At 39.0% G+C, this 14646-nt stretch overlaps 1 protein-coding gene across 1 annotated transcript in view; it reads left to right on the top strand.

The window, feature by feature from the left end:
• WNT5B (Wnt family member 5B) overlaps positions 1-14646 on the top strand; it is a 148393-nt gene that overhangs the window by 79939 nt on the left and 53808 nt on the right. The window lies entirely within an intron of this gene.

Raw genomic sequence — 14646 nt, 5'->3', positions numbered from 1 at the left:
AAACTTCCCTCCACTTGGCTGCACTTGCTGCTGAATTGTCGGGGTGCTACCGATGCCCTGGTACCTACTCAGCCTGCTTTGTATTTCTAAGGCAGCAGCCTTGTTTTATGATCTTTTCTTTCTCATCAGCCTCTTAAACTATACATAAACTGTGCGGGCCAATTTTGCTGATAGCCAATATATTTGTGTGTGCTAACACAGACTTACTTCTTTATAAACTAGAACGACTGTTGGACTTGGGTAAGGTGCTCCAGCAAATGTCTATTGGTGTAGAAACTGTTTTATGGAACCAGGGCAATGCTCTGGGCTAAGTGTGGCTCCCCGGTCTTAAATGCCCATGCAGAGGGTAGGATTTCAGAGATTCATGTTAACTGCTTCCAAAACAAGAATTTTTGAATCAGAGAAAATGACCCTCCATATTTTTTATGAATTTATGGGTCCTCACTACAAGATATAAGACTACCTGACTTAATTATAAAAAATGAAGATGGTTTTATTGATTCGCTGAGGATCTGAACAAGATTTTGAATGGGTTCCATATTCAGCCTATGAGATTGTTAACTTTTGACCACTTCTCTTTTGCGTAAGAAACCAGTACTAGACCAAGTACACAGAGAATCACTAACAGGCATAAGACATTTTAGACCCCTCCTACCTCTCTTCCTAAACCAGGAAATGCAGAAGCAAACATTCTTACAAGTTTGCTATATTGCCCACATTACACATGGTGTGAGGCCCATAGATTTTTATAACCTTTCTGCAGTAACAGACTGTACTATTAGTCATACAGATAATTCCAGATGTGCTGTGGCATTGTTTCACAATTCTGGGGCAAACCTGGGCTAATACTCTTTTCCTAGAGTGTATCTAAGCTTATTGTTGTCTCAATCACTTGTGCTTAAAATTTTACCTTGAACTCCACGTGAAAGTCACTTTGTTGTTGTTGTGTGGATGTAGATGTCTTTGTGTTTGTGTCAAGGTCTTAATCCAAAACACTTTAATCCTACTGAACACAAAACGAAGTGCTCTATCACACCAGGGTTATGGTAGGGAGGAAGAGGGAATGTGTAGACACGGGCCTGACTGAAAAAGGAGTTTGGAGGTCTTTCCACCTCTAGACAGGCTTCTGTTCTCAAGTCTAAAGGGTCATTTAGATATGCCTGGAAGTACTTTCTCTAGAAAGAAGTTGGCCCTGTAGTCCTAATCTAGCAAAACTTTTTCTTGACTTGAGTTCTAGAATTGTATTAATACAGAGCCGTTTAAAGCATTCAAACAAATAAGGATTTGCAGCAGTATGATTATTTTCACATTCAATAAGTAGGAAAATAAATGTCAAGAAGCATCTAAGAAAACAAACATTAGTGGGGTTGGGGGGAAGAAGTATGGCATCAAATGAGCCCTAAGCTGTCTGGAGACCTTTATGGAGGAAATGACTCTGTTTTTCTGGGTCTCAGTTTCCTCTGAGTCAGTCCTGCTGTCTGTCGTGCCACCTCAACCCTGGGAGTAGGCATTGTTCCTACCGTTGGCCAGAGATTAAGAATATTTTTATGTGTAGTGGCTTCCTGGGGGTTTTGGTTTAGATTCAGATTTGGGACACAAACGCAGATAAACATTATTATGGGGCAGAGACTCTGATGGACCAGAAAAGATGTGCACCAGTGTAGATCCTGTGGATAACTGTGCATATTTTAAGGACAGGTTGAGATTTTTGTATGATTCAACAATCTGCAACTAGAATGAAATTTTTTCTGAATGAGCGATGAATTTCTGTTTAGAAGCAAAAATGGTAGACTTGTGTAGGAAGACTAAAACTTTACTGAGAATTTTAAAAAACTATGCTTTTAGATAGGGTGTGTTTTTCACCTGGGTAGGGCCTCGGAAAATTGAGAGGTCCAACTCAAAGATCAGGCTTCCGTAAGGATATACACTTCCTAATTCAAGACAGTCTGTCAGAAAAGATCAAAAGGGATCTGTAGTTTTTTAAACTCATTAAAAATATATATACAGCTGACCTGTACAACATGGGTTTGACTGCTTGTGTACACATATACTCTGATTTTTTTTCAATAAATGTACAGTTGGCCTTCTAAATCCCAGGTTTTGCATCTGAAAAGGATTCAACCAACCACAGATGGGAAACAGTATTTTTAGTCTGCGGTTGGGAATACACAATGCCAACTGGGTGCATTGTTCTACACCATTATTTATAAGGGACTTGAACATCCTCAGATTTGGGGATCCGTGGGGGCCCTGGAACCAATCCCCCAACCTGATGGATACAGAGGAACTATACAAGGCGGGGAGGCCCAAAACTTGGAATTTATTTATAAAAAATTGTGTATGTATTCTTATGTTTAAACTTCAGTCACCTTCAAAGTACTCCCCACTTGATACAATACACCTATTGACACATTTTTTCCACTGCTCAAAAACACTTTTTGAACTTGATTGTGATGCCTCTTAGTGCTCCTGCCATGTTTTTGTTTCACCTCTTCCACATCAGCAAAAATTTTCTCTGTGAGGACTTTTTTCATTTGGGGAAACAAAGTTGCTTGGGAGGAGAGTGGGTAAATAGGGAAGGTGGGGCATGGGGGACGTGTGGGTTTGGTCAAAAACTGCTGAACACTCAGTGTGGTGTGGGCCAGTGCACTTGTAAATAACCCATCATGAAATGGGCAAATGCATTGAAAGAGTCTTCAAAACAAATTCACTGAAGCCAAACACAGCCTCTCACAACAATGCCAGCTGCTACACTGATACAGATGGGCTCCTAGGACACTCACCAGGCGGGGGAAGCCTGTAGTACAAGGGGCCTGCCCTCCAGAAGATAATTCCAGTTTGGGGGGGGTTCCCCCCTCATAGTTAAGTTTTGGGAGAGTCAGAATTATAAGAGAATTTTCCACTGTGTGGAGGTCAGCCCCTAACCTCACATTGTTTAAGGGTCAATTATATATCCAAAAACTGTGGCCCAGAGTCCAATTGGTGGGTAAGGAATGAAAATATTGGGTGTTTTGTATTAATTCCAACTTATTCATGGTGCAATGCCTGCTATATAGTAGGTGCTCTGTAAATGTTGTTGAACTGAAATGAATGAGAATTATAGTGATAATGTAGTATCTTTATAAAAGATTTCATACATATCAAAACTCTCCAAGAGTTCTCAGGTTTATGAAATGGTGCCTTTCCAACTTCAAGATTCTTGAGAGCAAAATTCTCTGTATTCTTAGTATTTCAAAACAGGAGAGTATCTTGGGGCATGTCTTGATTAGAGAGTATTAAAGATAAGAGAGAGTGAGATTTGATCCAGTGCATATAGAAGACTAAGCAGCAGCAAAAAACCCCTCATATGACCTAATTTAAAGTGGGCAAAGGACTTGAATAGACATTTCTCCAAAGAACATATGGAAAGATCCAACAAGTGAATGAAAACATGCTGGACATCAGTAATTGTTAGAGAAATGCAAACCAAAACTACAATAAGATATTACCTCAAACCTATTAGGATAGCTACTCTTGATAACACAGTAAATAACAAGGGTTGGTGAGAATGTAGAGAAATTGGGACCTTGCACTGTTAGTGGAAATGCAAAATGGTACAGCCAGTGTGGAAAACAGTGTGGCCATCATTCAAAAAATTAAAAGTACCACATGATCTAGCAATCCCACTTTGGGGTATCCACCCAAGAGAAAGGAAACCAGAGTCTTGAAGAGCTATTTGTACCCTGTGTTCATAGAAACACTATCACATTAGCCAAAAGTTAGAAGTAATCCAAATGCCCATTGATGGATGAATGGATAAACAAATGTGGAATATACAGGGGTGGGCAAAAGTAGGTTTACAGTGGTGACTACACAGAACATAGATTATTCTTGTATTATTATTTACCAATTACTGTATTATTTAATTATATCATTTGTCTTATTATTGTTGCTATTTTGTATTCTTCTTATGATTTATCTTTTAGGTAATGATGGCTGGTAACTTAACCTACTTGTGCCCACCCCTGGGCGATGGTATATTATTCATTTTAAAAAGGAAAGAATTCCTGTTACAGACTGTAGCATGAATGAACCTAGAGGAAGTCATGCTGAGTGAAATAACCCAGTCACAAAAAGACAAGTATTGTGTGATCTCACTTGCATGGTGCCTAGATGGTTAATATTATCGACACAGAACGTGCAGTGGTGGTCTCCCATGTCCAAGGAAGGCGGAGCTGGGAGTTGTTGTTTGTTGGATCTAGGGTTCCATTTTTGCAGGATGAAAACATTTTGGTTACCTGTTGTGAATATATTTAACACTATTGAATTGCACACTTAAAGATGTTTGAGATAGTAAGTTTTTTGTTATATATATTTTACACAGTTAAAAAATAGAAGATTTCACAACATGGGCAGTATACAAACACAAGTCTTTTTAATCGGTGCTTTTAGGCTTTATTTCCCGGCGCTGGGGCCCTGGGTTGTGTGGTCTTTTTTGCTGCCCATTATCGCCTGGGGCCGCCTTGCGTGCCTCACTGGGTCTGCTCTTTGCCTCCCTGTGCCCTGGCTCTGCCAACTACCTTCTGTGCACCGAGTCCACCAGCCACCGCCTTTTCCTGCCTGGACCCCTCTCTGCAGGCCACTGACTCTGCCCCTCTTACTGGTCTGGATGAATGGTTGTTGGACTTCCATATAGTTCAACTTTCTGTCAGTTCTGGTTGTTTCTTTATTTCTAAAGATTTGCTGTCCTTAATTTTTATTATTACCTACTCTTTTTGCTCCAAAGTGACTTTTTAAAAATATCAGGTGCCTACACTTGGATTTCTGGCACCAGGAATTAACTAATCAGACACAACCTCATTATGCAGTGTGACCAATAATATGCTCCTTTATTATGCCCTGGCTGGTGTGGCTCAGTGGACTGAGTGCCAGCCTGCAAACCAAAGGATCGCCGGTTTGATTCCCAGTCAGGGCACATGACTGGATTGCCACCAGGTCCCCAGTTGCGGGCGTACAAGAAGTAACCACACATTGATGTTTCTTTGTCCCTCCCTTCCCCTCTCTCTAAAAGTGAAAATAAATTTTTTAAATTTATTTATTTATTTATTTTTATAGTGAGGGGAAAGGAAAGAGAGAGAGGGAAAGAAATATCAATGTTGCCTCTTGTACAATGTTGCAACCCAGGCATATGCCCTGACCGGGAATTGAACCAGTGACACTTTAGTTCACAGGCCTGTACTCAATCCACTGAGCCATACCAGCCAGGGCGAAAATAAAATCTTTAAAAAAAAGATGCGTCTTTATTATATTGTGTATAATATTTATGGTTCAAGACAGGGCATTCACACCTGAGTACTGTTGCTGTGTCGGTTGTTGACAATCTAAGGGAAAAGAGGTCAGTGACCCTGACTAAATAGTCAGGTATTGCATGTTTTAAAAATTCTTGAGGCACAGAAATAAATTCTTGAGGCAACAGAGGTTTTCTGTTGAAAATCTCTTATTTAAAGGATCACCACAGGGAGACCTAGAATTTGAACAGGCATTGATGGGAGGAAGGTCATTACATAGGGTTGAAACTTAAAGAACAAGCTAAAGTTTTTCCTTCCTTGTTTAAAAAAATAAGAATGCATTAATAGCAACCATACATTGTCTCATATTGGTATGGTTCTTCCATATTGAGTCATCAATTAGGTTAATTTTAAAAAATCACCTTTTCATACAATTCTTAGCTTGCTTGTATCTTTTCAAGGATGAGGAAACCTTAACTCTTATTTATCTAGAACTGGAATTCTAGTATCTGAAGTCAGAAAATTTCAGTTCATGATTTGGACCTTGCTACTGTTTTTACAACTAAGATTGCCTTGGAGAAAACCTTTTAAAAATTGTCTCTCTTGTTTGCTCAAGTCACCTCTCTCTGACAGTAGAGCTTACACAGTGAGGTAGGGATGGAGAAGGGGAGCCATTTGGGGTTCTGCCTGGCCCCTGGGAAGGCTCAGGTGCAAGTGTGGCTTCCATGCGTGTCTCCCTTGAGTGCCCGTGACAGGAGGGCTCCTCAGCACACCTGTTTCCAAGGCAGCATTGTGAGCTAAATTTACACCAGGTTTGGAGTCTGAATGGTGCATTTGAACCTTAGATCTCCCATTATAGTTGCATGACCTATGGCAAAGTGACTTAAATTCTTTGAGCTTCAATTTCCTCATCTATAAAATCAAAGTAATTCTTTAAATTTTTTTTAATTTATAAATTTTTAGAGAGAAAGAGGAAGGGAGAGAGAGAGAGAGAGAGATATTGATTTGTTGTTCCACTTATTTATGCATTAATTGGTTGATTCTTTTATGTGCCCTGACCAGGGATCAAACCTGCAACCTTGGCATATTGGGATGATATTCTAACCAACTGAGCTTCCTGGCCAGAACTAAAATAACTCGTTTGGAGAATTCATGGAACAAAAAAAGTACCTAAGACAGGAAAGTTCAAATGTAGAATGTGGCACATGTAGGGAGCTAATAAATGTCATTTGGGGTTTTTCTTTTACAAATGCCATGTGAAAAACTCCCACACTGATATGCCCCCAAAATTGTTCAAATGTATATTTTCTGACATTTGAACAATTTTTAAATGTTATTTCCTGTTTTTAAGAAATGTACAGTTTAAAGGAACGGAAACATAGCAAAAGTACAAGAGTGTAAGAAAGTGATCTCTCACTGAGAGCCAGCAGCCTGCCTCCCTGCACCTCATCTTCTCCTCTGTACATCAGGAAAAGGGGCATGCTCCTTTTGGTCACCAAGATATAGTTCCAGGCTCCTTTTCTGTCAGACAAGCATCTGCCTGTTGTCTTTGATCTATGTTTTCACTACCAATCCTCACACTTTCCTTTGCTTAGAGCAGGGGTTCTCAAACTTGCATTTCCATCAGAACAACTTTGAAGGCTTCCTAGTCAGAAGGTCTGGGTTTGGGCCTGAGAATTTGCGTTCCTAGCTAGTGAAGCTGATGCTGCTGACCTGGTACCATAGCACTGAGAACGACTGGTTAAAACACCCTCCTATACCCACTTTTCTTCCTCTTGTCTTATTTTTTTTAAGTTTATACATATTTATTGACTCCAGGAAGAGAGATAGAGAAACATCAGTGTGAGAGAAACACTGATCAGTCGCCTCTTGTATGTGCCCCAACCAGGGACCAAACTTGCAACCCAGGCGTGTGCCCTGACTTGGAATCAAGCCTCAGCACTTTGGTGCACAGGACAATGCCCCAACCAACTGAGTCACACCAGCTGGCACTTCCCCCTGCTTTTAAAACCTTTGTTAAATTATACTGAAAGTCTCTCACTTTTTGGTAAAAGTAACATTAAAAAAACCTACATTTTCTCCCCCCACCATCTTTTGTCTTTTAGGTGATAAGCTCCTCTGATATGAAGACTGAATTTTCCCCCCAGTGATATAGTGAAATAACATAAATTTGTAGCCAGACAGATTCTAGGTTAAAATCTTTTCTCTTTTTTGTTGTTCTTTTCTGTTGGGGCTAAAATCTTGACTCTATTACTTATTAGCTCTGTGACATTGGGTAAATTATTTTATGAGTCGGGGCCTTAGTTTTCTTGTCTGTAAAATGGAACTAGTGATTTCTATATCTTCTGAGTTTGGTGAGGACTGAATGGGATAATGTGTAACCACCTAGGGCAGTTCCTGACCATAGTGAAAATAGCTAATATCTATTGAATGTTAGACATTCCTTCAAGGTCTTCACATATATGAATTTATCTATTCTTTCCAAGAACTAATCTCCACAACCTATGAAGTTTTCCTTATTATCTCCATTTTACAGAAGATGAAACTGTGGCATAGAGAGAGAAGTAGCTTGAACTGAAGATCAAATAGCTGGCTGAACTGGAATTTGAACTCTATAATCTACTATAACTTCTTCAATAAGGTTTTTAATCCAGCCCTGTCCATTTGTCATGTGAATCTAGGTTAACTCGCCTTTGAAATCCAGAAGTTACACCCCTCAAAGAGGTTGTTAACCCTCAAAAGAATAGGTAATCTTGTAATTCAATTCCTGCCTTGCTTTCTTTAATCTTTCTTATGTTGTCACATTAATTTCAAATGCATAAAAGAAGCCGCAAAACTGTTATTCTGCAGAGCATTTAAGATCTTGCTCCCTGGCATATGTTGTCAGTTTGGCTCAGATAATCTCTTATAAAAATTCTAAAAAAACAAACAGAAAACACATGAGTTTAGTATTGCAACTTGCTAGGATGCAGTTACTATATGACATGAATCAAGAGAGGTTCATGAGAGCAATGGTTAACAGTGAATGAGAGGACTTCTGGTCAAGATGGCAGAGTAGATAAATGCTGTGCTTGTCTTGTCTTTCAACCACATCAAAATTACAACTAACATATGGAAAAAACACCCTTGAGAACATCCAAAGACTAGCCAAACAGAACTTCTATAACTAAGGTTATAGAGAAGAAGCCCTGATGAGAGTGTAGAGAGGAAATGGGCTGGTGCCATACATGCATGTGGTGCTTAAAAATAGAGAGGGATATCTTGGCTGAGCAGGTCCCCCTGAGAAGCAAGGGACCCCAACCCCACATGGGACTCCTCAGCCCAGAGCACCAGTGCTGGGAAGAAAAGCCTCATATCTGCCTGTGAAAATCAGCAGGGGCTCCACCTGGGTAAGACAGAGGGCTGCTGTAGGCACAGGTATCCTCTTAAAGGGCCTGAGCACAGACTCACAAACATTCAACCTAAGCTTCAGCAAGTGGGCAGGAGTTCGAAAAGCACCAGGGATATCAGGGAAGATCCGAATTGTCTGGCTTCAGGGCGAGGGCTGGAGCAGCACTCTCTCCTGGAAGGAAGTGCTGGCAGGTACCATTGTTCTTTTGTTGAGCTCTCTCACCAACCCAACCTGCAGGTACAGGTAAGCCTCCAAATTTGAATCTCCGTAACCTAGCTAACACTGCTTGCCCTACCCTGGTGGTTCCCTGAGACCCCACCCCATCCAACTAGCACACTTGTCCAAACCTCTTTCAGCAGCTGTTACACATAAGTGGCAGCCTTAGCCCATGCTGTGACTTTCCTAAAATCTCTTAAATGTCCATGAACTCCAAACAAGCAACAGTTGGCCTCAGTGAGCCCTGTACCTCTTGCTAAGCAGTCTCAAGCATGGTATTACTGGAAGCTGGCCTTGGTTCAAAGCATATTCTCTCACAGGCATCTCCAAGCTCAGCACTAGCAGCCACCAGCCACAGATCACTTTCTAGCTCCTCTTACCAGGTGATCTTGGCTGGGTGCAGGAAATGGCTTACCTTAGCCTGCATCAGAGACCCTCCCAAGAGGCCACAAAACCAACACACTCAGTAGCCAGCTTCACAGCATACCAGAGTACCACCCAGTTAGCTCCACAAATAACACAAGTGAAGGGTAGACTTGGCAAGTAGCTGAGCCTCAATAAAGGCAACCCTGCTCTGTGGGGTCAACTCCTGCACAACAGCTTGTCTGCCACAGACACAGCCAATCCTGACAGACTGCAGGTCAGTTTCACCCACTGATGTGTCATGAGCAATTAAAGTGCAACTGAAACAGGAGAGTACATACTACCCACACAAGGAGCACCCCTAGAAGACTCAGATTAAGTGACAAGGGAGACTGAGCCACTAGGCCCCACAGAACACCTACAATATAAGACAACTGCACCAAGACTGGGAGAGATAGTGGATATGCCTAATACCTAGAAATAAACATAGGGATGCTGCCAAAATGAGGAGGTAAAGAAACATATTCCAGTGGAAAGAACAGGACCAAACTCCAGAAAAAATTACCAAAATGAAGGCTACAGATACTGAGTTCAAAACACTGATTATAAGAATGCTCAATGAACCCTGGCTGGTGTGGCTCAGTGGATTGAGTGCCAGCCCGCGAACCAAAGGGTTGCTGGTTGGATTCCCATTCGGGGCACATGCCTGGGTGGCAGGCCAGGTTCCCAGTTGGCGGCACGTGAAAGGCAACCACACATTAATGTTTCTATCCCTCTCTTTCTCCCTTGCTTTCCCTATGTCTAAAAATAAAATAAATAAAATCCTAAAAAATATAAAATAAATAAAATAAAAAATAAGAAAAACGTTTTTTTAAAGAATGCCCAATGAACTTGAGTGGAAGAATAGAGGAATTCAGTGAGAACCTCCACAAAGAAAGAGAAACAATAAAAAAGTCAGGAATGAAAAGATACAATAACTGAAATGAAGAATACATTAGATGGGATCGACAGCAGATTATATGAAGCAAAAGATAAAATCAGCGACTTAATACATAAGGTAGCTGAAAACACCTAACTAGAACAGTAAAAAGAAAAAAGAATGTAAAAATTAGGATAGTTTAAGGGACTTCTGGGACATCAAGAATACCAACATTCACATCATAGAGGTGAGAGAAAAAGGAGTTGAAAACCCATTTGAAGAAATAATAACAAAATTTCCCTCACCTGGCAGAGGAAATAGACATACAAGTCCAGGGAGCACAGAGAATTCAGATGAATTCAAAGAAGCCCATACCAAGACACAAATAATTAAAATGCATAAAGTTAAAGACAAAGAGATCATCTTAAAGCAGCAAGAGAAAATCAGTTAGTTACCTAGAAGGGAGCTTCCATACAACTATCAGCTGATTTCTCAACAGGAACTTTGTAGGCAAGATGGAATTGGCACAAAATATTCAAAGTGATGAAAATTAGGGATCTACAACCAAGATTACTCTATTACTCTATCCAGCTAGGCTATCATTTAAAACCAAAGGACAGATAAAGAACTTCCAAGATGATAAAAAGCTATAGGAGTTCATTACCACCAAACCAGTACTATAAGAAATGTTAAACAGCAATCTTTAAGAAAAAGAAGGGAGAAAGAAGATTAAAGATATGAATACTAAAGTGGCAGCTACATACCTATTAATAATTACTTTATTTTTTAAAGATTTCATTTATTTTATTTTTTTAGAGAGGGGAAGGGAGAGAGAAAGAGAGGAAGAGAAACATCAATATGTGGTTGCCTCTCATGTGTCCCCTTCTGGGGACCCAGCCCCTAGGCATGTGCCCTAGACTGGGAATTGAATTGGTGGCCCTTTGATTTGGAGACCAGCACTCAACCACTGAGCCACACCACCCAGGGCCTATCAATAATTATTTTAAATGTAAGTGGTTTAAATGCTCCAATCATAAGACACCAGCTGGCTGAATGGGTGAGAAAACAAGACCCATATATTTACTGCCTACCAGAGATCCACTTCAGGTCTAAAGACACACACACTGACTGAAAGTAAAGGGATGGAAAAATAAATTTCATGAAAATGAAAACAAACAAAAAAGCAGTGGTAGCAATACTTATATCAAACAAAATACACTTTGAAACAAAGGTATAATGAGACAAAAAAAGGACATTTCATAATGATGAAGGGATCAATCCAACAAGAGGATATAATCCTTGTAAATTGCACGCACCCAATGTAGGATCACTTAAATATATACAGCAAATTTTGATAGATCAACAATAATGCAGTAATAGTAGAGGACTTTAACACCCCATTGACATACTGGACAGGTCATTCAGATGGAAAATCAACAAGGAAACAGCAGCCTTAAATGGCACATTAGACCACACGGGTTTAATTGATATTTTTAGAATATTTCACCCAAAAGTAGCAGAATATTCTTTATTTTCAAATGTACATAGAACATTTTCTAGGATAGATCATATGTTAGGCCACAAAACAAGCCTTAAATATAAGAATATTGAAATTATATCAAGTATCCTCTGCAATCACAAGAGTATGAAAGTAGGTATCAATTACAAGAAGAAAACTGAAAAGACAAATATATGTAGGCTAAATAACATGCTGCTAAACAATGAATGGGGTAACAATGAGATCAAAGAAGAAATAAAAAGATACCTTGAGACAAAATGATAACACAGCAACTCAAAATCTATGAGGCACAGCTAATGTAGTTCTAAGAGGAATTTCATAGCAATACAGGCCTACCTCAAGAAACAAGAAAAATATCAAATCAGCAGTCTAATCTTATACCAAAAGGAACTAGAAAGAGTGAGTAAGCAAAGCCCAGAGTGAGTAGAAGCAAAAACATAATAAAGATCAGAGTAAAAATAAATGAAATAGAATCTAAAAAATAGTACAAAAGATCAACAAAACCAAGAGCTGATTCTTTGAAAAAAATAAACAAAATTGATAAACCTTTAAACAGACTCGTCAAGAAAAAGAGATAATCCAAGTAAATAAAATAAAAAATGAAAGAGGAGCCATGGCTGGTGTGGCTCAGTGGATTGAGCGTGGGCTGGGAACCAAAGGTCCCAGTTTGATTCCCAGTCAGGGCACCTGCCTAGGTTGTGGGCCAGGTCCCCAGTATAGGGGCCACATGAGAGGCAACCACACACTGAAGTTTCTCTCCCTCTCTTTCTCCCTCTGTTCTTTACTCTAAAAATAAAAAAGAAAAAAAAAAGAAATGAGAGAGGAAAAGTAACAATTGACACCACAAAAATACAAAAGACTTTTGAAAAATACTACAAACAATATAATGCCAACAAATTGGAAAGCCTAGAAAAAATGGATAAATTCCTAGAAATATACAATCTTCCAAGACTGAATGGAGAAGAAACCAAAAATGTGAACAGACCAATAACTACTATTGAAATCGAATCAGTCATCATAAAACTAGATTGCTTCACAGGTGAATTTTACCAAATATTCAAAGAAGAATTAATAATCACCCTTCTCAAACTATTCCAAAAATATTAAAGAGGAAAGAAGGGCTCCCAAGTTTGTTTTACAAGGCTAGCATTACCCTGATTACAAAACCTGATAAAGACATTACCAAAAAAGAAAATCACAGGCCAATATCCCTAATGAATATAAATACAAAAATCCTCAACAAAATGTTAGCAAACCAAATTCAACAATATATTCCAAAAGTCATAATCATGTGTGATTTATTCCTGGGATGCAAGAATGGTTCAATGTCTGCAAAACAATTGATGTGATACACCATACAAATGAACTGTATGATTTTTCAATCAAACAAACAAACATAAAATCAAACAAAATTGTATGATTATTAAACAAACAAACATACAAACAAAATTGTATGGCTATATGAATAGATGCAGAAAAATCATTTGACAAAATGTAACATCCATTTTTCATTAAAAACGCATAAGCAAAGTGGGAATAGAGGGAACACACCTGAACATATATGACAAATCCCAAGCTAACATCAGACTCAGTGGTGAAAAATTAAAAGATCAGGAAGAAGACAAGGATGTCTACTTTTACCACTTGTATTTAACATAGTAGTGGAAGCCCTAACCACAGTGATCAGACAAGAAAAAAAAGTAAAAGCCATCCAAATTGATGGAAATAGACATGTCTTGGGGTGGTGAACATACAACACAATATATACAGATGACATATTATAGAATTGTACCCCTTAAACTTCTACAAGTTTGTTAACCAATATAATCCAAATAAATTCAATTTTTAAAATAAGGCATCCCAACTAGAAAAGAAGTAATACTGTCATTATTTGCAGATGACATGATACATAGAGAACTTTAAATATTCCATCAAAAACCCTACTGGAACTGATAAATAAGTTTAGTAGAGTAACATGGGGTTTTGGTTTTGGTTTTGGTTTTTAGGTTTAGTTGTTGATAGTTGTGAGTTTGTGGTCATTTTACTGTCCATAGTTTTGATCTCCTTCTTTTTCTTAGATAAGTCCCTTTAACATTTCATATGTTAAAGCCTTGGTGATGAGGAACTCCTTTCACTTGACCTTATTTGGGAAGCACTTTATCTGTCCTTCCATTCTAAATGATAGCTTTGCTGGGTGGAGCAGTTTTGGCTGTAGGTCTCTAATTTTTATGATTTTGAATATTTGAGGGATTTACCCAGGCCATTCTCTTCTAGCATGGAAAGTTTCTTTTGAGTAATCAGCTGACAGTCTTATGGGAACCCTACTGTAGGTAACTAACTTCTCTTGCTGCTTTTAAGATTCTCTCTTTATTTTTCAACTTGGAAATTTTAATTATGGTATGTATGTCTTGGAGTGGGCCTCTTTCATCCATCTTGCTTGGGACACTCTCTGCTTCCTGGACCTGCATGTCTATTTCCTTCACCAAATAAGAAGTTTTCTTTCACTGTTTTTTTCCAAATAGAATTCCAATTTCTGGCCCTTTCTCTTCTCCTCCTGGTACCCCTCTGATGCGAATGTTGGACCTCTTGAAGTTGTCCCAGAAGCTGCTTACACTATCCTCACTTTTTTGGATTTTTTTTCTTGTTGTTTTGATTGGTTGTTTTTTTTTGCTTCCTTGTGTTCCAAATCATTGATTTGATTCTAGGCTTCATCCACTTTACTGTTGTTTCCCTGTAAATTATTCTTTATTTCAATTAGTGTATCCTTCATTTCTGACTGGATCTTTTTTATGCTGTTGAGGTCCTCACTAAGTTCCTTGAGCATCCTTATAACCAGTGTTTTGAATTCTGCATCTGATAGATTGCTTATCTCCATTTTATTTAGCTCTTTTTCTGGTGTTTGATCTGTTGTTTCATTTGGGCATGCTTCTTTGTCTCCTAATTTGGCAGCCTCCCTGTGTTTGTTTCTGTA

This window comes from Sturnira hondurensis, unplaced genomic scaffold (assembly GCF_014824575.4).
Source record: "Sturnira hondurensis isolate 20B ecotype Veracruz unplaced genomic scaffold, ASM1482457v3 Scaffold0015509, whole genome shotgun sequence".
Classification (NCBI taxonomy): Eukaryota; Metazoa; Chordata; class Mammalia; order Chiroptera; family Phyllostomidae; genus Sturnira; species Sturnira hondurensis.
The sequence above is the reverse complement of the archived record's forward strand: the minus strand, read 5'-3'. Positions and strand labels throughout refer to the sequence as shown.